Source organism: Heterodontus francisci, chromosome 24 (assembly GCF_036365525.1).
Source record: "Heterodontus francisci isolate sHetFra1 chromosome 24, sHetFra1.hap1, whole genome shotgun sequence".
Classification (NCBI taxonomy): Eukaryota; Metazoa; Chordata; class Chondrichthyes; order Heterodontiformes; family Heterodontidae; genus Heterodontus; species Heterodontus francisci.
Genome location: NC_090394.1, coordinates 28,609,659 through 28,632,952, shown reverse-complemented (window position 1 = coordinate 28,632,952; position 23,294 = coordinate 28,609,659). Strand labels below are relative to the sequence as shown.

The following is a 23,294-nucleotide window of genomic DNA, read 5'->3' as shown; positions in this document are numbered from 1 at the left end:
ATTGACTGGCCCCTCTTTTTATTTTTAGTTATTTTTTCTTTTTTCTTTTTTCTTTTCTATTTGTTTTATTTTAGTTTGTTTCATCCTTCATTTTTTACCATGTGCCTACCCACTGTGTTTCTTTTCATGTTTGTGCTATGGGCCAGGGCTGTCAATTAACAATTAGCTGTCCGCACTAAACGCTTTGTCTTTCAGCACACATTAACATGCCATTTGCCAATGCTCCATGACCTTCTGGTCAGTTATTCTCTGTGACCCTCTGTCCTATCAGCACCTTCTACTTGGTAATCTCTTGTCCCACCCCCGCTTTATTTGCTTAAAACCTGTTACATTTCTAACCTTTTCCAGTTCTGATGAAGGGTCACTGACCTGAAATGTTAACTCTGCTTCTCTGTCTACAGATGCTGCCAGACCTGCTGAGTATGTCCAGAGTTTCTTTTTTTATTTCAGATTTCCAGCATCTGCAGTATTTTGCTTTTATTTTAGATTATCTCCCCTTCTTCAAGACTCATCAATTGATTCCCAATGTTTGGACCTTGTTGCAGTCTGTGTATTCTGATTTCAATTCAAATAATGTCAGCATATATAAAAAATATATAAGCTGCGAAACTGGACTCCATAGTAACTGAAGGTATAAAATGCCATAGGTTGCATAGTTAGCTACTTCTGGCACAGCATCCCATGCTCAGCAGGGTGCTGGTGTGGCCATACAATGCGTGTGCCAGCAGCATAAGAAGAGCTCTGTTAGTGACTTCAATCAGCCATTCCAGTTAATTTGACGCAAGTTCCTGAAACTTGGAGCACACAGGTCCAGTGGACACCTGTGCTACTCCCAGGTGAACATGCGTTCAGCTGCATGAGGAAGTTCCCACCAGCGCAATTTAAAGGCGAGCCATCTAACTTGCAGGTGAGGTGCTTTTGACTTACTTCTGCTTAGCCTGAGTTTGTGGAGGTACTGTGGCTTGTTTTTGGAGGTCTGTTGGTGAGCTTGTACATCCATTCAGGGAGGGCATTTGCTCACCTGTAGTCTACAAGAGAATTAGAGGCTGTCATTTCAGTGCCTCTGGGTCGACAACATGACCAACAAAGGCTGCAGAGAGGGGAAGCTCTGTAAAGAGGGAGGAGGAGTACTCTCAACAGAGGGCCTTACTCACCAAGGGTTCCTGGGATAACTTCTCACATCTCCATCTGAACCAGGAGCGATGTCTAAGATGACTCAGCTTCACCAAGGAGAAGGTTACAAATGGCTGAAGTCTGAGTCTGTGTTGCAGCAAGCATGGATCTCATGACCTCTGTCTGAGTTTCCACAGCAGCACTGAGATTTTTGGATGGCTTTCGCCTGTGCTGCAATGGAAGCTTAGACAGCGACGACTAGATGTTGCATCATGGCTGGGTCCGCATGGATGATGGAGTTGGCCACCACTTCTACGTTGAAAAGGATGGCTCCAAGCTCTGTGCAAAGCTCTCTACCACATTGGAGACTGGACTCTTCCATGCTCCTTGACAGTGACTGTCATTGCACCAAGCATCTCAGTGTGTATGTTCATCAGTGTTCTCCTGTATGCCGCCTCATCTAAATATCCTGTAGCAGAACTTGTCTGCGACCTCACTCTATGAAGAGCTGGTACACGAGCTATCCTTTCTGCCTGGCCTGGCTGCAGCCCACTCATACCCAGTGACTCGCCTCTCTAAACTAGCCTCTAAACTTTCACAGTGCTGCAATCTGAGCTGGTGGCTGTGATTGTCAGATCCAGTGACGGGGCTTCTTCATCAGTGATGTGCTGTTGCTCTCTCTCTTCCTCCTGGGTTTGCTGTGGTTGAGCAGGTGGCAGTTCTTGGGTTTCTGAAAGCAGAAAATCAGAAGGAGAGAATTGGGGTGATAGCGAGGGAGTGTAAAGCAAGAGGTCCATGGTCACACCATCTGCAGCTTGCTCATCACACCATTTTGCAGGATAAGGGTGAAGTGAGAGTTGAGAAGAGACATAAGGCAGGAACATAGCAACATCTTGAATGCTTTTGGTGACCCAAATGGTACTGGCTCTGTCACTGTCGGCCCCTTGATGTGCAGTACCATCTCCTCCAGGCTCAGGGGATGAAGGTGTGTCTGTCCCATGAGGGTTCAGTTTTGCGAATTTCAATTGTAGGCAACCTTGTCCTGCAAGAGAGAGGGCAGAATGTCAGTGATTGTTTTGCAGTGTTTTTAGGTGAAGTGTCTGCCACAGCTGAATATCTGGTTTTATGTGGAAGCAGTGAGAGGTAGGTGTGAGGCTGGCAGTATTGGAAGGTGTGTGAGGGTGAGGTGGAATATCTGAATGTTAGGTGTGTGTCCCGAGTGCTGGGGATTGCTGATGGCTGAATGATGGGAATGTGGTGCATTGAGCAACGTGAGAAATTAGCTATGCAGTGGGCAGGAGATGTCATTTGAACTTTGACGATCCACGTGAGGTCGTTGAACTTCTTCTGCAAGATCCTCGGGGCCAGACTCCCCTAGTTCACCTCTCTGGTCAACTGCTCTCATTCTCTTCAGATGGCGACTCATGGCCCTGGTGGATACTTGGCCTCTCTCCTCCTGTTCACCTCCATGACTAAGGCCTCCAGCGCCACACCCATGAACAGCAGAGCCCACACTCTGCCCTGGTGCTCCATTTCCCTTCTCTCCAATTACAGCAGCAGACTCCTTTCAGTCAGTTCTAAGAGAGGCAGTCTGCCGTTAAGTATTGAAAGCTAGCTGGATGTCATAATAGCCTCTGTTAGGCCCTGTGTAGAGCTTACAACCAGTCAGCAGCATGGGTCAGACTGGGCTGCAAGCTGAAATCATTCAAATGAGATGTTGGGGTGCTGCCTGACTCAACTGGAAAGGATACAGGTGGATTGTGAATCGCGACCCCGTGCCCAAAACAGGTGTGAATAAATTTTTAATCAACAGAGAGTCATTGGAGAAGATGCAGAAAAAATGATTTGCAAGGATGTTAGGAGAACTGAGATTTTATACTCATCAGGAAACATCTGGGCTCTTTCTCTCTCAGAGAAGGCTGAGGGGTAACCTAATAGGGGTCTTTAACATTATGAAGGGATTTGATAGGGTAAACATGGAGGCGATGTTTCCACTTGCAGGGCAGAGCAAAGGTAAGGGCTGTAAATATGATAATCACCAATAAATCTAATGGGAAACTCAGGAGAATTGTCAAAAAGTGTTCAGAAGGTGGAATTTGCTACCGTAAAGAGTAGTTGAGGCAACAAGAATAGTTGACTTTCAGGGGAAGCTAGATAAATACATGAAGGAGAAAGGAATAGAGGAACATGCTGATAGGGTTAGATGAAGATGAGTAGGAGGAGGTTCACATGAAGCAAAAACACTGGCACAGACCAGTTGGGCTGAATGGCCTGTTTCTCTGCTATACATTCTATGTTCTAGTTTAACTCTGCCTCAGCTGTCAATTGGGAAAAAAAAGTCTATCTTTCTTTCAGCTATTGACCAGTTGTAATAAACTCATTTCTCTTTTGCCAGTATCTTCGGAACATACAGCGTGGATGTGTCTACTAGCACTGCATTCAGTGTGGATGTCGACTCCATCAACAACCCCAGTGATCTGTTTGTCAGCAATGTCAAGAAACTAATAGATTTCAGCATCTCTAGCCCTGTACTTATCATTTCTTGTAAGTGTTTCAAAATGTTTATTTTGTTTAAGTTGAGCCAAGGTAGTGATTTTCTTTTTCCCTTTGGTTAAGGAGATATCCTATTGGTTGTTCTTTTCACTCGGGTCCCAGGTGCCCTGTTTCCCTCACTGCCCTTTTAGCAGCTCACACTTCCAGCAACCTTATGGGCAAATTTATTTGAGCTAAAGGTGGAGGGGAAAGTCTAACGGCAGATCCTGCTACATCTAAATCTGCTTCAATGAGTTTTATCTATGTGAACCCATCACTCTATAATTTCACAGTTTCACTGCCAGGTGGCTTTTCTCCAGTTTGCTCAAACTGGTTTCTGAGAATTGTTCAGGCCCGCGAAAGTTCAGGATCAGTCTCATTGGATAGCACGCTTGCCCTGAATCAGAAGACTGTGGTTTCAAGTTCCACTCCAGAGACTTGAGCACATAATCCAGGCTGATAGTTGAGTCCAGGACTCGGGGAGTGCTGCACTATCAGAGGTACCATCTTTTGGATGATATGTTTAACCAAAGTTCCATTTGCCCCCTCAGGTGGGTGTAAAAGATCCCATGTTGCTATTTTGAAGAACAGGGAAGTTCTCCAAGTTTCTTGGCCAATATTAATTCCTCATCACTGAAACAGTTTCTGTCATTACCACTTCATTGTATGTGGGGCCTTGCTGTCTGCAAATTGCTGTTTTCCTGCATCACAGCAGTGATTCCATTTCAGAAATATTTCATGATCTGTCAAGTGCTTTGGGATGTCCTAAGTTTGTGAAAGTTGGCTTTACAGAAGTCTCTCGCTATCTTTTTCTCTCCCTCTCTTTGTCTACTCTTTCTCTCTTTGTCTTTCTTTCCTTCTTGTCCTCCTTTCTAAACCTGTATATGCAGGGCTATTGCTATTATTCATGACTATGATTTTTGATTTTTTTTTCCTTTATTCCAGTTATTTGTCCTGCCCTTATTCCAAGCTTGGCAAAACTTGGTTTCACCTTCTTCCCTCGAGATGTGAATGAATTTTTTGTGAATGTTTTGGCAGATTTGATGGCAAAGAGACAAAAAGGAGTGCACACCGTGAGTGTTAAACTAACCATTGAAATGTTTCAGGTTCCTGCACCTGTTCTGCCGTTCTTCCTACCTCAACACTGACCATCCTTCTCTCCCTTCTTTCAATAACTAGAAAGGAAGTGACTATAACAATATTGGTATAATTAGAAGAGACGAGTACTTGGGGAATATTGTGTTCTATTGCAGTTGCTGAAGTTTACCAGCCAGGCGTGTAGTTTAAATGTTCAATCTGGTTGCAGATAGTTCTACAACCACACACCTGGGATTGTTGCTGGGGTTCTCCAATCTCCCAATGTAAAGTGGAAATGGCAGATACCATGGCTGCTTTTGCCCTTTCTCTTGGGCTTCTGCTGAGGTTACAGCAGGAGATCAGATGAAGTCTATGGAAATTCTACCCCATGGTGCTTTAGGATGTGTATTTTCTTCAGAACTAGGAGTCCAGTAGTTAGAAAAACACCTGATGACTTGTGAATAGAAGATCTCATTAAAAAAAGGTGGGGTGAGGGTAAGGGAGGAGAAGAGGTAACTATAACAGTAACCTTGGTGTGAGTGAAAGCAGTCTGATCTTTTCTCTTGGTCTGTGTTAATGTTGATTAGAAATCTTGTATATTTAAGAAGGCCTCTAACTATTCCATCTCCTTTCGGCATTTGTTTTATGATTGACAGCTATAGTGTATAATCCGTTTGACACTTGGTGCCCTGGAGCTTCACCACCTGTTTGGACTTTGCTCCATTAAATGTCCAGAGCAAAACTGGAATTTGTTTAGTTGATGGACAGTATTGGCTGTAATGAGACAAAGATATTCTTGCAGATAAATTGGATTAGAGGATATCGTCCGACACTGGGGATGCCTTTACAGCAGAGTTGCAGCTAATTAAAAGTCAGTGCCTGTCAGTGATTGTGCAGGAGAAACGCTGGAGTTTGTTTGTCAAGTTAAACATCTTGGATTCAAAGTAAAGTTGGTTAAATTGATTGAAGACCAAGAGTCTGAATTGATTCCAACCTGCTCAATGTGGAGTAAATGTCTCCTTGACGTGTTGAACAGACTCTGGTGAGGGTTTGGAGAGCTTCACTAGGAGGTTTGGCAAAATTATTTTTATGCAGAGGATTGTTAGGATGTAGAATGTCTGACCAGAAACAGAATCCATTACTGCTTCAAAAAGGGAAGTGGATGAATATTTTTAAAGAGATTTTTGGAAAGTATTGGGAATGGACAAAGTGGACAGCTCTGAGAGCCAATGTAACTGTGATGAGCTGAGTGATTTTCTGTGAAAAGCTATAGCCTTGGAATTCCATGACTCCTGCTCTGCCACCAGCAGATTGGAGTAGTGGGGATTCCCACTGGTCACCCGAGGCCATCAGTGTTGATCCTGTTCCAATTGTACAGGATGGAGTAATTTAAAGAGATGCTGTGAGTGACCTTGTCTGACTGCAGGATGTAAAATTGGAGCTGACCCCTGCTGCTCCAGTCAGGGGAGTAGGGAAACCTTGAAGGCCAAACTTCAAACTTGTTAGATTTTTGTCTTCTCCCCACAGGGATAGAATGATGATCCCTCTGGGATTGATTACCTTTCTCTCAGGTAGTCTTGGGGACCCTTCACTAAGTCCATAATCAGCTGACATGAGTTCCATTGGGCTTCGGGGAAATGTAATGGACAGAATACCCAGTGTAGATCAGGAAGTCCCTCCCACACACCCTGGAGGAGTCTTTGGGTATATATGGGTGAGTGGAAGGCTTGACTGCTCTTCTCTGACTAGAATTCAGGGTGAATTTTGATTCCCATCTCTCTGGAGGCAATATGTTCTACTTCCTACTTTCCAGCCCTCTGGAATTTCAGGATTGATGACTTTAATCCTGTTTCTGTGCCATCATAGCTGAGTTCTCACATGGTTCTTTTTTTTAACTCTCAGGATCGGGTGGATTTTCTGCAGTTGATGGTTGATTCTCAAATAACTGATACCAGCTCCGGGAAGCAGAATGGTGACGGCAAGTCAACGGACAAAGGTACCATTAGTGGAAAGCTTCCCATTCCCTTCATCCTTGTTTCTTTCTGCTCCTGAAGTTATTGCTCCCTGTTCAGTTATTGTTGTTCCTTTTTTATCACTATGGTCTACCCATACCCTACCTTGCTGGCAGTTGAGACATGTGACCTGCTCCTAGCCCCTTAAACCCCAGTGAGGGATTATTTGAGAACAGTCTGGGGAAGCATAACTCTGCTGGGATTTGTTACCTCTCTCGCCCGACTGGGAATTGTCTGGTTTCTGGTCGGTGTTTCCACACTGTCATGGGTCTGAGTTTGTAAACTTGGGGTAATGAGGGAAATTGCAGGCACACATTAATCATTGTTACACCCTTGTGTGACTGGGCAGTGGAGTTTCAGTGTGCACTACCTGCACATTAATCCTGTCAATGCTGACTATCCTGCAAAGGCATAAAAGTGGTGACATACCCAAGGATTAGAAAGTAGATTTCAACTGCCAATTGTCTTGTGTCCTCTCAATAAACTCTAGCTTGTAATCTATTCCACCGACGGTGCAGAGTATTTATTCAGTGATTTGAGTACAAGTATTTAATTTAATGTTCTAAGCACAGTTATTGGAAACAGTGAATTTAAGTATCTGGTGGTGGTAAAAGTTTTTAAGAGATACTTGCATTGAAAACCCAACATTTTAAGCCTCTGTGTTGCAAGATGAGGTTTGTGGTACAAAGTCTAATTATTCCAATTCTCTGCAGCTCTGACTGACACAGAGATTCTGGCACAGGCCATGACCTTTATCTTTGCCGAGTATGAGACCACCGGCAGTACATTGTCATTTGTCGCATACAATCTGGCTACGCACCCGGACGTACAGAAGAAACTGCAGCAGGAAATAGATGAGGCTTTTCCCAACAATGTGAGTCCATGAGAAAGAACGCAAAATAACTTGCATTTCTATAGTGCCTTTCATGATCTCAGGACATCCTGAAGCCCTTTAAAGCTAATTTTTGAAGTGCAGTCATTGGTGTAATGTAAAATGTGGCAGCCAATTTGCACCCAACAATGTGACAATGACCAAATAAATATTGGCCTGAGAACTTTCTTGCTGTTCAAAATCCTGCGATGGGATGTTTCACTTCCACCTGAGAAGGGCCTTGGTTTAATGTCTCATCTGAGAGACGACATCTCTGACAGTTCAGCATTCCTTCAGGACTGCATTGGAGTGTCTGCCTGGATTATTGTGCTCAAATCTCAGGTTTGGAATTAATACCACAACCTTCTGACTGAGGTGAGAGTGCTACCAGCTGAGCCATGGCTGATACCTAGAGAGCTGTGGTTACCTAATCGGGATCATTTCCTGCGTGCGTGCCGGTGATGGGGAAACTTCATCTGCTGGGAGCACTTATTGGGGAAAATAATGAGCAGGCTGCTTGCAATTTTCCACCTTTTGACTTCAACATTACTGGCATGTGTTCAGGGAATTCCCGCAGCCTCACAAGGCTTTGGTATCCGAGGCAATGAATGGAGTTCATTTCCTATGGTGTTCAATCACCAACAGCTGCTCTACTTTCCTGTGGCCTTCAAATGTCCACAAGGTGGTGAGTTTAATCTGCTTTGAAGTCAAATCCTTTCCAAGTCTTTGACGAACAACTGTTCAGTAAAATCTTTGTGGGGAGGGAGAGAACAGCCAGGAGAGCTCTCTTTGCTTCCAATTTCCACCCTTCTCTCACCTTTACATGGTCCATCTCTGACACTTCCCTTCCCTTCCTCGACTTCTCTGTCTCCATCTCTGGGGATAGGTTGTCTACCAATATCCATTATAAGCCCACCGACTCCCACAGCTACCTCGACTACACTTCTTCACACCCTACCTCCTGTAAGGACTCCATTCCATTCTCCCAGTTTCTCCATCTCCGACGCATCTGCTCTGATGATGCTACCTTCCATGACGGTGCTTCTGATATGACCTCCTTTTTCCTCAACCGAGGATTTCCCCCCACTGTGGTTGACAGGGCCCTCAACCGTGTCCGACCCATTCCCCGCACCTCTACCCTCACCCCTTCCCCTCCCTCCCAGAACCGTGACAGGGTTCCCCTTGTCCTCACTTTTCATCCCACCAGCCTCCATATCCAAAGGATCATCCTCTGCCATTTTCGCCACCTCCAGCGTGATGCCACTACCAGTCGCATCTTCCCCTCCCTTCCCCTGTCAGCATTCTGAAGGGATCGTTCCCTCCGCGACACCCTGGTCCACTCCTCCAATACCCCCACCACCTCGTCCCCGTCCCACGGCACCTTCCCCTGCAATCGCAGGAGGTGTAATACCTGCCCATTTACCTCCTCTCTCCTCACTATCCCAGGCCCCAAACACTCCTTTCAGGTGAAGCAGCGATTTACTTGTACTTCTTTCAATGTAGTATACTGTATTCGCTGCTCACAGTGTGGTCTCCTCTACATTGGGGAGACCAAGCGCAGACTGGGTGACCGCTTTGCGGAACATCTCCGCTCTGTCCGCAAGCAGGACCCTGAGCTTCCGGTTGCTTGCCATTTCAACACTCCCCCCTGCTCTCATGCTCACATCTCTGTCCTGGGATTGCTGCAGTGTTCCAGTGAACATTAACGCAAGCTTGAGGAACAGCATCTCATCTACCGATTAGGCACACTACAGCCTGCCGGACTGAACATTGAGTTCAATAATTTCAGAGCATGACAGCCCCCCATTTTACTTTCATTTTTAGTTATTTTTCCTTCCATTTTTTTTAAACTTCTTTTTTACATATTTGACAATCTTTTTTTTTAGCATTTATTTCATTTCATCTTAGTTTGTTCAGTTTGCTTACCCACTGTTTTTTTCAGGTTTGCACTTGCTGCTGTTCAATATTCAGTATATTCACACCTAATCTGTACTAATGCTTTGTCTTTCAACACACCATTAACATATTGTTTGCCTTTGCTCTGTGACCTTTTGGTCAGCTATGTGGCCTGGTCCAATCTGCACCTTCTCCTTTGTTATCTCTTGCCCCACCCCCACCTCACTTGCTTATAATCTGTGACTTTTGTAATATTTGTCAGTTCCGAAGAAGGGTCACTGACCCGAAACGTTAACTCTGCTTCTCTTTCCACAGATGCTGCCAGACCTGCTGAGTGATTCCAGCATTTCTTGTTTTTGTTGCAGGAGAGCTCTCTATTGTTTCCATCCTGATGATGATGATGATAATGAACTCACATGAAGTGAATGACCTCATTTACATTGCATTCTGTTCTGGACTCCGGATAATCTGAGAGTCATACATTCAGAGTCATTACAGCACAGGAAGCCATTCTGCCCATCGAGTCCATGCCAATCAGTCCTGTTCCCTCACTCTATTTCCATAGCCCTGTAAGTTTTATTTCCCTCAAGTGCCCTTCCAATTTCCTTTTGAAATCATTCATTGTCTCCACTTCCACCACCCTCGTAGGCAGTGAATTCCAAGCCACTATCACTCGCCGTGTTTAAAAAAAAACTCTTTCTCGCATCCCCCCTGCATCTCTTGCCCAAAACCTCAAATCTGTTCCTCTGTTCCTTGTACATCAGTGAATGGGAACAGCTTTTCTTTGTCTACTGTATCCAAACGTGTCATAATCTTGTACAGCTCTATCAAATTTCCTCTCAATCCCCTTTTGCTCCAAGGAGAACAACCCCAACTTCCTGTTGCTAAAATCCCTCATGCCTGGAACCATTCTGATCTATTTTCGCTGCACCCTCTCGAGGGTCCTCGCATCCTTCTAAAGTGTGGTGATCAGAACTGGATGCAATACTCCAATTGTGGCTGAAACAGAGCTTGAAAAAGGTGCTACTGCATGGAGGAGCCGCGGAGGGAGGAGAGCGGCATCCAGGTTGTTTAGTCATTGTTATTGATGCTGAAGCTGGCTGTGGGCATTTGGGGGGTTGGGGTTTGATTTGAGCATTATAGTAAACTGATGGTCATGTGGGCCTAAAGAGAGGGATGAGTGCTGTCCAAGTCGGGACCTTGTGGGGTGAAAGCAGGGCATTGGCTGGCAGAGGGAACAGTCACAGGGGGCAATTGGATTTTGTTGGGGGGCTGGGGGGGTGCGGAAGGTCGAGACTTGGGTTTGGGTATTCCGTGGCATCATAGGTGGGGATTGGGACTCGGCAGTTACATCAAGGTGGACTTTAGGAGGATTAAGGGTGAGAGTCAGCAGTTGGATCGTCACGGGAGTAGAACAGGCGGAGGGAGGGATGGAATACGTCCAAGGTAATAGAACATAGAATACAGAACAGTACAGCACAGTACAGGCCCTTCGGCCCACGATGTTGTGCCGACCCTTTAACCTACTCTAAGATCAAACTACCTACATACCCTTCATTCTACTATCATCCATGTACCTATCCAAGAGTCGCTTAACCGTCCCTAATGTATCTGCTTCTACTACCACCGTTGGCAGTGCATTCCACGCACCCACCACTCTCTGTGATAAAGAACCTACCTCTGACATCGCCCCTAAACCTTCCTCCAATCACCTTAAAATTATGCCCCCTGGTGATAGCCCTTTCCGCCCTGGGAAAAAGTCTCTGGTTATCCACTCTATCTATGCCTCTCATCATCTTGGACACCTCTATCAAGTCACCTCTCATCCTTCTTCACTCCAATGAGAAAAGCCCTAGCTCCCTCAACCTTTCTTCATAAGACATGCCCTCCAGTCCAGGCAGCATCCTGGTAAATCTCCTCCGCACCCTCTCTAAAGCTTCCACATTCTTCCTATAATGAGGCGACCAGAACTGAACACAATATTCCAAGTGTGGTCTAACCAGGGCTTTATAGAGCTGCAGCATAACCTCGCGGCTCTTAAACTCAATCCCCCTGTTAATGAAAGCCAACACCCCATACGCCTTCTTAACAACCATATCAACTTGGGTGGCGACTTTGAGGGATCTATGGACGTGGACCCCAAGATCCCTCTGTTCCTCCACACTGCCAAGAATCCTGTCTTTCAGCCTGTATTCTGCATTCAAATTCGACCTTCCAAAATGAATCACTTCACGCTTTTCTAGGTTGAACTCCATCTGCCACTTCTCAGCCCAGCTCTGCATCCTGTCAATGTCCCGTTGCAACCTACAACAGCCCTCCACACTATCCACAACTCCAGCAACCTTTGTGTCATCGGCAAACTTACTAACCCAGCCTTCCACTTCCTCATCCAAGTCATTTATAAAAATCACGAAGAGCAGAGGTCCCAGAACAGAACACCACTGGTCACCAAGCTCCAGGCTGAATACTTTCCATCTCCTACCACCCTCTGTCTTCTATGGGCCAGTCAATTCTGTATCCACACAGCCAAATTTCCCTGTATCCCATGCCTCCTTACTTTCTGAATGAGCCTACCATGGGGAACCTTATCAAACACCTTGCTAAAATCCATATACACCACATCCACTGCTCTTCCTTCATCAATGTGTTTTGTCACATCCTCAAAGAATTCAATAAGGCTTATGAGGCATGACCTGCCCCTCACAAAGCCATGCTGACTATCTCTAATCAAACTATGCTTTTCCAAATAATCATAAATCCTGTCTCTCAGAATCCTCTCCAATAATTTGCCCACCACCGACGTAAGACTGACTGGTCTGTAATTCCCAGGGTTATTGCTATTCCCTTTCTTGAACAAGGGAATAACATTTGCCACCCTCCAATCATCTGGTACTACTCCAGTGGACAGTGAGGATGCAAAGATCATCGCCAAAGGCACGGCAATCTCTTCCCTCGCTTCCCGTAATAACCTTGGGTATATCCCGTCTGGCCCCGGGGACTTATCTATCCTCATGTCTTTCAAAATTTCCAGCACATCCTCCTTCTTAACATCAACCTGTTCAAGCATATCAGCCTGTTTCACGCTGTCCTCACAAACATCCAGGTCCCTCTCACTAGTGAATACTGAAGCAAAGTCTTCATTAAAGACCTCCCCTACCTCCTCCGACTCCAGGCACAAGGTCCCTCCACTATCCCTGATCGGCCCTACCCTCACTCTGGCCATCCTCTTGTTCCTCACATAAGTGTAGAACGCCTTGGAATTTTCCTTAATCCTACCCGCCAAGACTTTATCATGTCCCCTTCTAGCTCTCCTAAGTCCATTCTTCAGTTCCTTCCTGGCTACCTTGTAACCCTCTAGAGCCCTGTCTGATCCTTGCTTCCTCAACCTTAAGTAAGCTTCCTTCTTCCTCTTGACTAGCTGTTGCACATCTCTTGTCATCCAAGTAATGGGGGGAGGTTCACTGAGGGAAGGTGTATGGTAACATTCAGTGGGTCAAGGGTGATGGGTGCAGGCTGGGAGAAGGTGGGGAAACGTGCCTGGAAGCACACACGCAACATTTTCTCAAAGAATAATACAAACCTTATGGCCACTCAAGAATTTAAACTTCATTGAAAGTGACCTGCATCTCCATGGAGATAGTATCCTGCAACCAGGTATTATCCCTCACACAGAGGATGCTACAACATTGCAGCACTTTGATCTGACAGGAAGATCATATCAGATCTGGGTTACGATGGAGCTGCAAGAACACCTATGCAAGGAACATAAGGGAGTGACCACATAACTAACATTGGAAGGCATATTTGTACGGAATAAAGGATAAAATCTTCAAGTGATAAGCAGCCATCATTGAAAACTGAAGGCTCAAATGTCAAGGATGAAAGCACACTGGACACTTTCAAAAATGCTATGCAAGCAACAATTTATGCCAGCCAAAAACCTCAAATACCATTTTCCTTTTCACTTGAAACAATTCAAATGATTGAGAGTGCATCAAAGATTAAAGCAAACAAATCTAATTTGAAACGTTATTCATCTATTAACAATATTTACAACACCTGTGCCACCTTTGTGCTCATTACTGCTTACTTTTTCTACAACTACATCTATTGCGACCCTGAAATACTCGCAACACCACTCATGCACCCATTCACTCATATGCACTCTCAAGAGAAAATAGAAGGTGAAGGGTAAGAGTTCAGGGTGTAGTAGATGTTCATGGTTTACGGTAAACCAGTTGAATCTTCTCAGTAGGACAGTTTCTTTTAAAGGTACAGGGCTGGGTTGTTGGTAGACTTGAACTTGTTGAGATGTTGTAGATTTCTGGTGGTTAAGACTGGAGGTGGCAGTCACTTTCAATTCTCTGCTGCAATAAGTTGAAGTGTAGAATTATCAGCAGGGCTGCTTCTTGTCTAGGCTGGATCTTTCCCTGGCTCTGCTGCCTCTGTAATGTCGCTGTCACCTCTCTCCTGTCTACAGAGGGATACATTTTAAGGTCAAAATACAACGCATTAGAGGCTCTCCTGTTGTGACCACACAATGGACCAGGATGTGGATGCATGGATATCTATTGATGGCTGGATGGTTATCATTAATTACAATGTGGCTACATCACATCTTTATTTCAGAAGACCATTCAATTCAGGAATGTCTCTTGATGGTTTCAAGATGGGTGTAATTAACACATCTCAGTTTGGAATGTGCCTTTTGTCCTTTTGAGATGGTGAGGCAATTTTTGAATACACAGGCCAGGTCATCTGATCTTTGGTAGCCATCTTTGCAGCACATTGTCCACTTTTTTAAAGGAAAAGTCAATTTTAAAGAGTTCATCTTGAATAAAGTTCATATCTTGAAAGTTAGGAATATAATATGTCTTTACTGGGCATGACACAAGTCATTGAGCCTCCGCCTATCCTCCTTCTTCTAATCTCATCAACATAACTATCTGTGCCACTTGCTTAAACCTCTCCTTGTGGTAGCGAGTTCCACATTCTAACCTGTCTCCATGTAAAGAAGTTTCTCCTGAATTCCCTTTTAGATTTATTAGTGACTATTTTATATTTATGGCCTCTAGTTTTGGTCTCCCCCACCAGTGGAATTATCTTCTCGATCAATAAGCAATAACAGAGAATGTTTGTTTCTCCTGCCCTGTGACAAAATATATTAACTTTCTGGATTGCCTCCCACCCATTTTTTTTTAAACTAATGTCCTGTTCAGTCGTTAAAGTGTTTTTCTGTGTGAAGGCTGCTCCCACATATGATGGGGTGATGCAGTTGCAGTATATGGAAATGGTGATATCTGAAACCCTGCGACTGTACCCTCCTGCACCCCGTATTGACAGAGTGTGCAAGAAAGATGTCCAGCTCAATGGGATATCCATTCCAAAAGGGACTGTAGTCATGGTGCCCGTCTACATCCTGCACCATGATCCAGCATACTGGCCAGAACCTGAGGAGTTCAGACCTGAAAGGTAGGTAGGACTAATTTTCCAGGGTTACCAGCACTGGGCAGAACAACATTCTCTTCAAATGTGAACATACACACCTACTTTCCGACAAGTATAATTATCAGGAACAGATACCAGTGATGTTTCTCTTGATTGTATTCCACTGATCTTGGGCTACTGAGACTCCTATCAAATATGACCATGACAGGTACTGCACCGGTTAGATAAAGAGTAAAGTTCCCTGTACACTGTCCTATCAAACCCTCCCCAGGGCAGGTACAGTACAGGTTAAATAAAGAGTAATCCCCCCTCTACATTCTCCCGCAAAACACTCCCGAGGCAGGTGCAACATAGGGTTAGATACAAATTAAAGCTGCTTCACAATATAGCAGTGTTATCACCACTCTGACTGAGGCCAACTAACTCAGCACTGAGCAGACATCAAATTTTGGACTTTGCCGTTTCATGTGTTAACCATCAAGAACCTTTTGTTTTTTAACTGAACCTGTACCATCAGTTTTCTTACTTATTTGCACATGCAAAAGCACTTTGGGGATGTTGGAAGTTGTATTGAAAGGGCTGCCTAACAGCACAGAACTGACCTGCCACTGAGGAAGAGCCAGTTGAGATAGCTTCAGAAGTCATCATCTTGTAATAGTATTAATACAAACCATGGCTAAATCTGACTAACCTCTTCCATGTCTTGAAGCCCAGATATAGGTTGTAACAAAACCTCCAAAAGGAATCTGGCAAAGGTCCATGCAAGAGCTTGTTGGCTCACCTGAAAACATTATCAATAAAAAGCTTATTAACTTTTAACAAATTTTATTAAAAGTTTATTTCATGGAGTCATAGAATGGTTACAGCACAGAAGGAGGCCATTTGACCCATCAAGTCTGTGCCAGCTCTCTGCAATGCAACTCAGCTGCTCCCACTCCCCTGTCCTTTCCCCATAGCTCTACAAATATTTTCTCTTCAGGTTCTTATTCATTCTTATTTGAAAGTCCTGATTGAATCTACCTCCACCAGACCCTCAGACTGTGCATTCCAGATCCTAACCACACACTGCGTAAAATGTTTTTTCTCATGTCCTTGTTGGTTCTTTTGCTATTGGTTCTTTTGCCAGTCACTTTAAATCAGTGTCTTCTGGTTTTCGACCCTTCCGCCAATGGGCACAGTTTCTCTCTGTCGACTGTCTAGACCCCTCATGACTTTGAACACCTCTATCAAATCTCTTCTTAATCTTCTCTAAGAACAGCTGCAGCTTCTTTAATCTGTCCACATAACTAAAATCTCTCATCTCTGGAACCATTCTTGCAAATCTTTTCTGCACTAAAATGTTCACATCCTTCCTAAAGTGTGTTGCTTAGAATTGGACACAACACTCCAGTTAAAGCCAAACTAGTGTTTTATAAAGGTTCACCATAAATTCCTTCCTTTTGTACTCTGTGCCTCTGTTTATTTCAGTCCAGGATCCCAAAACCACTTTCTCAACCTCCCCTGCCATCTTCATTGATTTATACACATATACAGCAGGTCCCTCTGCTCCTGCACCCCCTTTAGAATTGTATCCTTTATTTTATATTGCCCCTCCTCATTCTTCCTACCAAAATGTATCACTTTACATTTCCCTCATTAAATTTTGTCTGCCACATGTCCCGTCATTCCACCAGCCTGTATCTTCTCTTGAAGTCCATCACTATCTCTTCACCGTTCTCAGTACTTCCAAATTTTGAAATTGTGCCCTGCACTCCCAAGTCTAGGTCATTAATATATATCAAGAAAAGCAGTGGTCCTGTTCCTGAGCTGTGAGGAACACCATTGTATACCTTCTTCCAGTCTGAAAAACAACCATTCATCACTACTCTTTGTTTCCTGAAACTGAGCCAACTTTGTATCCATGCTGCCACTGTCCCTTTTATTCCATGGGCTTCAACTTTGCTGACAAGCCTGTTATGTGGTATTATGTCAAATGCCTTTTTGGAAGTCCATATCCACCACATCAACCACATTGCCCTCATCAAACCTCTCTGTTCACTCACCAAAAAACTCAGTCAAGTTAGTTAAACACGATTTGCCTTCAACAAGTCAGTGCTGGCTTTCCGTAATTATTCCACATTTGTCCAAGTGACTGTTAATGTTGTTCCAGATTGTCATTTCTAAAAGCTTTCCCAACACTGAGGTTAAACTGACTGCCTGTAGTTGCTCGGTTTATCCTTACACATTTTTTGAACAAGGGTGTAACGTTTGCAATTCTCCAGTTCTCTGGAACCACCCCTGTATTTAAGGATGGCCAAGTGGCAGTTCATGGGTGTCTGAAAAGAGAAAGGCACAAAGTTTGGGTTGCGGTCACGGAAGGTAGGGAAAACAAGAGGTGCATCCTTACACCATCTGCAGCTTGTCTAATCAGAAGAGATTGTGGGATGTGAGAAAGTGGATTCAGTAGGAACGTACTGTCACCATCTGCGATAGTTTCAGCCCCACTGCTGGCCATGGTCTCAGCAATGCCACTCCAAAGATTTCCAGCATCGTTTCCTCCAGTGGGGGGAGGGCGTGCTGCTCCCTGCCGGTTAAGTGCTGCTGTCTGTGGTTATGTGCCTGTCAAAGAGGGAAATAATGTCAGTGAATGCGGCGCAGTGTGTTTTGGTGATGTGCCTGTCATGATTGAATAACTGACAGTATGTGCAAGCTGTGAGATGTGGATGTGAGGCTTGCAGCAGTGTCAGTGTGTGAGGATGCGGTGAAGCTATGAATGTATGGTATGGGTTTGTGATCGTGGTTGATAGAGATTGTTGCTGGGTGAGTGAAAGGTGGGTATTGATTGGAGAAGTGTCTGAGGCTAGTGGTCTGAAGATGCATTCACTGACCTTGACCACTTGTGTGAGGTCACTGAACTTCTTGCAGCACTGCATCCAGGTCCTGGGGGCTCATCTGCGAGCATTGACTGCAATGACTATCTGCTCCTACTACCTTCTTAGTGCTTGTCTGGAGGGCCTCCTGTCCTCCTGTCCATCTCCTGCACCAGCAAGACAGTGGGTTGAACCAGATTTCTGATTGGTCTCCTTGCAGGACAAGACGCACCCAGCAGTTTGCCTGGAACATGTAATCTGATCCTGCCGACTGTATAGCAATTGAAGGTCTCTGCATTGTGTGACATAGAAACATTTACAACACAGAAGGAGGCCATTCAGCCCATCATTTTTGTACCATCTGAAAAAGAGCTATCCAGCCCAATTCCACTTTCCAGCTCTTGGTCCATAGCCCTGTAGGTTACAGCAGTTCAAGTGCATATCCAAGTACTTTTTTAAATGCAATGATAGTTTCTACCTCAACCACTCTGTTAGGCAGTGAGTTCCAGACCCTTACCGGTTGAACAATTGGGTGAAAAGGTTATTCCTCAGCTCTCCTCTCATCCTTCCACTAGTCACTTTAAATCTATGTCCCCTGGTTATTGGCCACTCTGCTAAAGGAAATAGGTCCTTCCTATCTACTGTGTCTGGGTCCCTCTTAATTTTATGCACCTCAAATTAAATCTCCCTTCAGCCTCCTCTGTTCTAATAAAAACAACCCCAGCCTATCCAATCTTTCTTCATTGCTAAAATTCTCCAGCTCTGGCAACATCCATATAAATCTCTGTCTATCCTCTCTAGTGCGATCACATCAACTGGAAAGTGGTGACTGGAACTGTACTTAGCTACGGCCTAACTCGTGTTTTATGCAATTCTCCCATAACGTCCCTGCTCTTACATTCTATGCCTCGGCCAATAAAGGAAAGTATCCCGCATGTCGTCTTTACCACCTTTTATCTACCTGTCCTGCTACCTTCAGGATCTCTGGACATGCACTCCAAGATCCCTCTATTCCTCTACACTTCTGGGAAACTTATCATTTATTGTATATTCTCTTTCCTTGTTTTGCTTCCCTAAAGCTCACACTTCTCTGGGTTGAATTCCATTTGCCACTTTTCTGCCCACCTGACCAGTCCATTGATACCTTCCTGCATTCTACAGCTTTTTTCCTCACTATCAGCCACACAGACAATTTTATATCATCTGCAGACTTCTTAATCATGCTCCATACATTTAAGTCTAAATTTTTGATATATAGCATGAACAGCAAGGGACCCAGTACTGAGCCCTGTGTAATTTGATCCATTGTCAGCCAGGCAGGCTATCGAGTTATGCTGTGATCCCATAGTATGGCTGAGCAAGATACAAATTCTGTGTGAATGGGGATGTGGTAAAATGTAGTTCGCTTTGTGAAGCTTCTCTGATCCACTCTTCTGCAATAGTAATTATAGTTGTCCATGGCTGGTAAAATAGAAGACTTTATAATCTAATTAGTGGCCTAGTTACTTCTTTGGACCTTTATGATTTTTTTCCCTTTCTGGAAGTGATAAAAATTCATTAATTCAGAATGACTGGGCCAAGGTCAATGTTACAACTTTAAGGCAGAAACGCTAATTAAAATTCAACAACCAGGCTAGCGGAATTCCAGTCCAGCACATGCGGCATGACCTTCCTACAAGATTTTGCAGGGTGTGCATTTGTTATTTCCTGTGCCGAGGTCGATGCTGGGTGCTCCGTCCGACTTTTCTATTTGATATAACGATATAACTGAGTGACTTGCTAGGCCATTTCAGGGGGTAATTAAGAGTCAACCACATTTCTATGGGTCTGAAGTCACATTTAGGCCAGACTGGGTAAGGACGGCAGATTTCCATCCATGAAGGACATTAGTGAACCAGATAGATTTTTATGACCAAATGTTAGTTTCATGATCATCATTAATGAGACTAGCTTTTTATTCTAGATTTATTAATTAATTGAATTAAAATTCCCCAGCTGCCATGGTGGGATTTAAACACCTGTGTAATTGAGCCTTAGTGCAGGCTCAGGATTACTGGTCCAGTGACATCACCACTGTGCGACCTGTTTGGGATCTGACTGAGCAGATGAATTGTGATGGCCAAATAGCCTTTCGCATCCCTAACTATCTTGTGATCCTGTAAAAACAAATCTCTGATGACCAAAGCGCAGATTTGAATTCCTGCAATCTTCCTTCTCGATCCTCTTTTCTGAGAGTTCCATACAATCTTGATTTTCACATTAAACTGAATGATGGGATATTGATACTGTGAACCAGATAGAGACAGAGATATATTTTGATTGTAAATTAACATGAACAGTCATCCTGGAAATCGTTGCAATTGTCAAAGGTGAGGATCTCAATTTGGGCTTGTTATCCAAACTCCTCAGCTCCCTGTTTCCGACAACAATCAGGCTGTTGCCACTTTTTGAGGGGCCAGCACTGTTTAGGTAGTCGGCTCATTTCAAATGCAAATGTGGGGTCCTATGACATGCGTGGCACCCCAGTTACCATCTTGAAATAGATCTCCACACAGGTGGATGTCAGGTGAGGACAGGATCAACCTTGGCTGTGCTGCTGTTGTCCACAGTTGATTAGTCTACCAACACTCCACAGTCTGGGATCACAGTTCTCAGGATTGGCACCCAGTGAGTGTGCAACAGCAACTCAAGAAACATCAGTAAGTGAAGGAGTTTCTGGGACAAATCTATAGTTGCAGTTTCAAACTGTGGTATTCTCCGACCATCTCTTTGATAAATGCAAACTATAAGAAAATTTGACTGATCTATTTCACTTGTTTTGCTTTTGCCAATATCACTAGGTTCAGTAAAGCGAATAGAGAGTCTCGGGATCCTTATATCTTCCTGCCATTTGGGGTGGGCCCTCGGAACTGCATCAGAATGCGATTTGCCCAACTCACGATGAAAATGGCTCTGACTTCAATCTTACAATGCATGACCTTTGTGACGTGCAAGAATACACCGGTGGGAATTCTAGAATATAAAAATTATCTGAGGTGTGAATGAATATTGTAAATTTGCATTTTTTTTTGTTTTTTTTAAGTTAATACTGATGACAGGGAATAATGGGATGGAACAGGACCATCTATCACTGTCGTCAAACCTTCCTTTGACTTCCTATCACCTTTACCCTTTCTATTCTGGATCCCAATAGAACTGGATGTGAAAGAAATCATGCAGCCTAAAGAATCCATAATCCTGAAATTCATGCCACGAGTGAATGCTGATTCAAAGGAGTAAAGCACACAGAATCCCAGAATTGTTACAGCGCAGAAGGAGGCCATTCAGCCCATCGTGTCTGCATTGGCTCTCCTCATGAGCAGTTCACCTAGTGCCATTCCTCTGCCTTCTCCCCGTAACCCTGCACATTCTTCTTGTTCATATAACTCTCTAATTCCCTTTTTAAATGCTTCAATTGAACCTGCCTCCACTGCACTCTCAGGCAGTGCATTCCAGATCTAACCACTCACTATGGTGAAAAAGTTTTTCCTCAAGTCTCTTTTGTTTTTACCAATGACATTAAATCTGTGCATTCTCGATCTCAATCCTTTCACGAGTGGGAACAGTTTCTCTCTATCTACTCTGTCCAGACTCCTCCCTGATTTTGAATACCTCTATCAGATCTCCCCTCTGCCTTCTCTTCTTGCCTTTTTAGGAACTTTCCTGTCTATGCAGACTTCTGTAAATGCTGTGAACAGCCTTGTGATGGCTTCTCTTTGTCCTGCACTGAAGTAGGAGAGTACAGTGTCTAATTTTCCTAACATTTCAGTGTTGGCTAACCAGACAGAAGGGGGTTTGATTTGGGAACTCTCCAGGCCTCCTTCTAACTCGTCCTCACTGTCCTTTTTGTCGTCCTCTGTTCTAACTGCCTGACAGACCTGGGCTTGATTGTCTCCTTCCCGGTTGTGATACTGTTTTAACATGTTAATGTGGCACAGCCTGTGCTTTTTCCTTCGGTCTGGGGTGTCAATTAAATAATTTACCTGGTTAATCCTTTTTGCTACTTGGTATAAGCCAGTGAACCAGGCTTTCAGGGGTTCACCCTAAATTGGAAGTAGCACTAACATATGGTCTCCGGGCTGAGATGTTCTGGCCTGAGCATGTTTATCCGCCTGCCTTTGTCTTGGCTGTCTGGGAGGTTTTTATGTGCTCCAGAGCGAGCCACTGCACAGGCCACTCCCAGAACATGGAAATGTAGTTTAGCATGGAAGACTCAACCCTGTGTCTCAAAAACATCTCTTTGATTAGTTTAAGACAGGGGTGTCCAACCTTTTTGCGTGGGGGGCCACATTACAATTTTTATCTTACATAGGGGGCCAGTGAGATAATTTCGGAATGATAAAGGCATTAATAATTTATCTTGCTATTAATCAAAAGAACAAATGCACATTTTTGTGAAGAAGCTTTAAATGAGAATAAATTATTGACTTACTTTCACTTCACTATGTTGGACACTGATTTCGTGAGATACCTGGCATTTTTTTGCTTGCACAAGTAGTCAATGTCTGCCCACACATTTGCTGTAGCGATGCGGGGTGTTCTGGTTAGATGTCATTCTGTCAGAAATGATCTTGATTATTCTGTGTCTCTCTCTGTCTCTCTCTCTGTCTCCTCTCTGTAACCTTCCCCCCACCCCCCGGCCCCCAGATGGTTCATCTGTGTTTTGAAAAACAAATCACGCTGTGTTTCACAACTAACAATTGCTGACATCAGAAACAGCTGTTTCCCAACTTCGGACAGATATGAGGTTTTCCGACAGGCTCAGACTTTTCTTCAGAAAGCTGTCAGGAAAACCCTGAATTTGTCTGAAGTTGGGAAACTGCTGTTCCCAATGTCAGCAACTGTCTGCTGTGAAACTGACTTCCGATGTTTTTTAAAAGCCGGTCTGACAATGGGAAATTTCTTCTCTCCATTCACGGGCCCCTGGTGATGATGAGGAATGGCCTGGGTACAGTTTACACCTGCGTGCTGGATGGAAATCTTTGGCAGGCCAGATCCTGTCCCGTGAGCTGTATGTTGAACAACCTTGGTTTAAGAGGACCTCTCGCCTCGCGTCCGTAAACTAAGTCAAAGGGACTAAAGCCATTGGATTCATTGGGTGAGTCTCTGGTAGCAAACAGGAGAAATCCCAGCTCTTTGTCGCAGTCATGGGGGTACTCGTAGCAGTATGCCCTGATCATTGTTTTATGGATCTGGTTGTAACATTCCACAGTCCCTCGTGACTGCGGGTGGTAGGCTAAGGACTTTTGCTGGGTTATGCTCAGATTACCCAGATCATTTTTGAAAGATCCCAGACATGAAATTCATGGCCTGATCTGTCTGGACCTCCAGCAGGCAGCCCATATCAGGTAAAGAATTGGATTAGCCCCTGCGCCACTACCTTGGCAGAGATAGTTCTCAGAGGAATGGCTCTGGGAATCAGATAGCCTCATTCATAATGGTGAGAAGGTACTGGTA

The 23,294-nt window shown here is 44.3% G+C and overlaps 1 pseudogene; it reads left to right on the top strand.

The window, feature by feature from the left end:
* The window catches only part of LOC137383604 (cytochrome P450 3A9-like), a 46,706-nt pseudogene extending 23,939 nt beyond the window's left edge, over positions 1–22,767 (top strand).
* Positions 22,768–23,294: the final 527 nt, after the last annotated feature.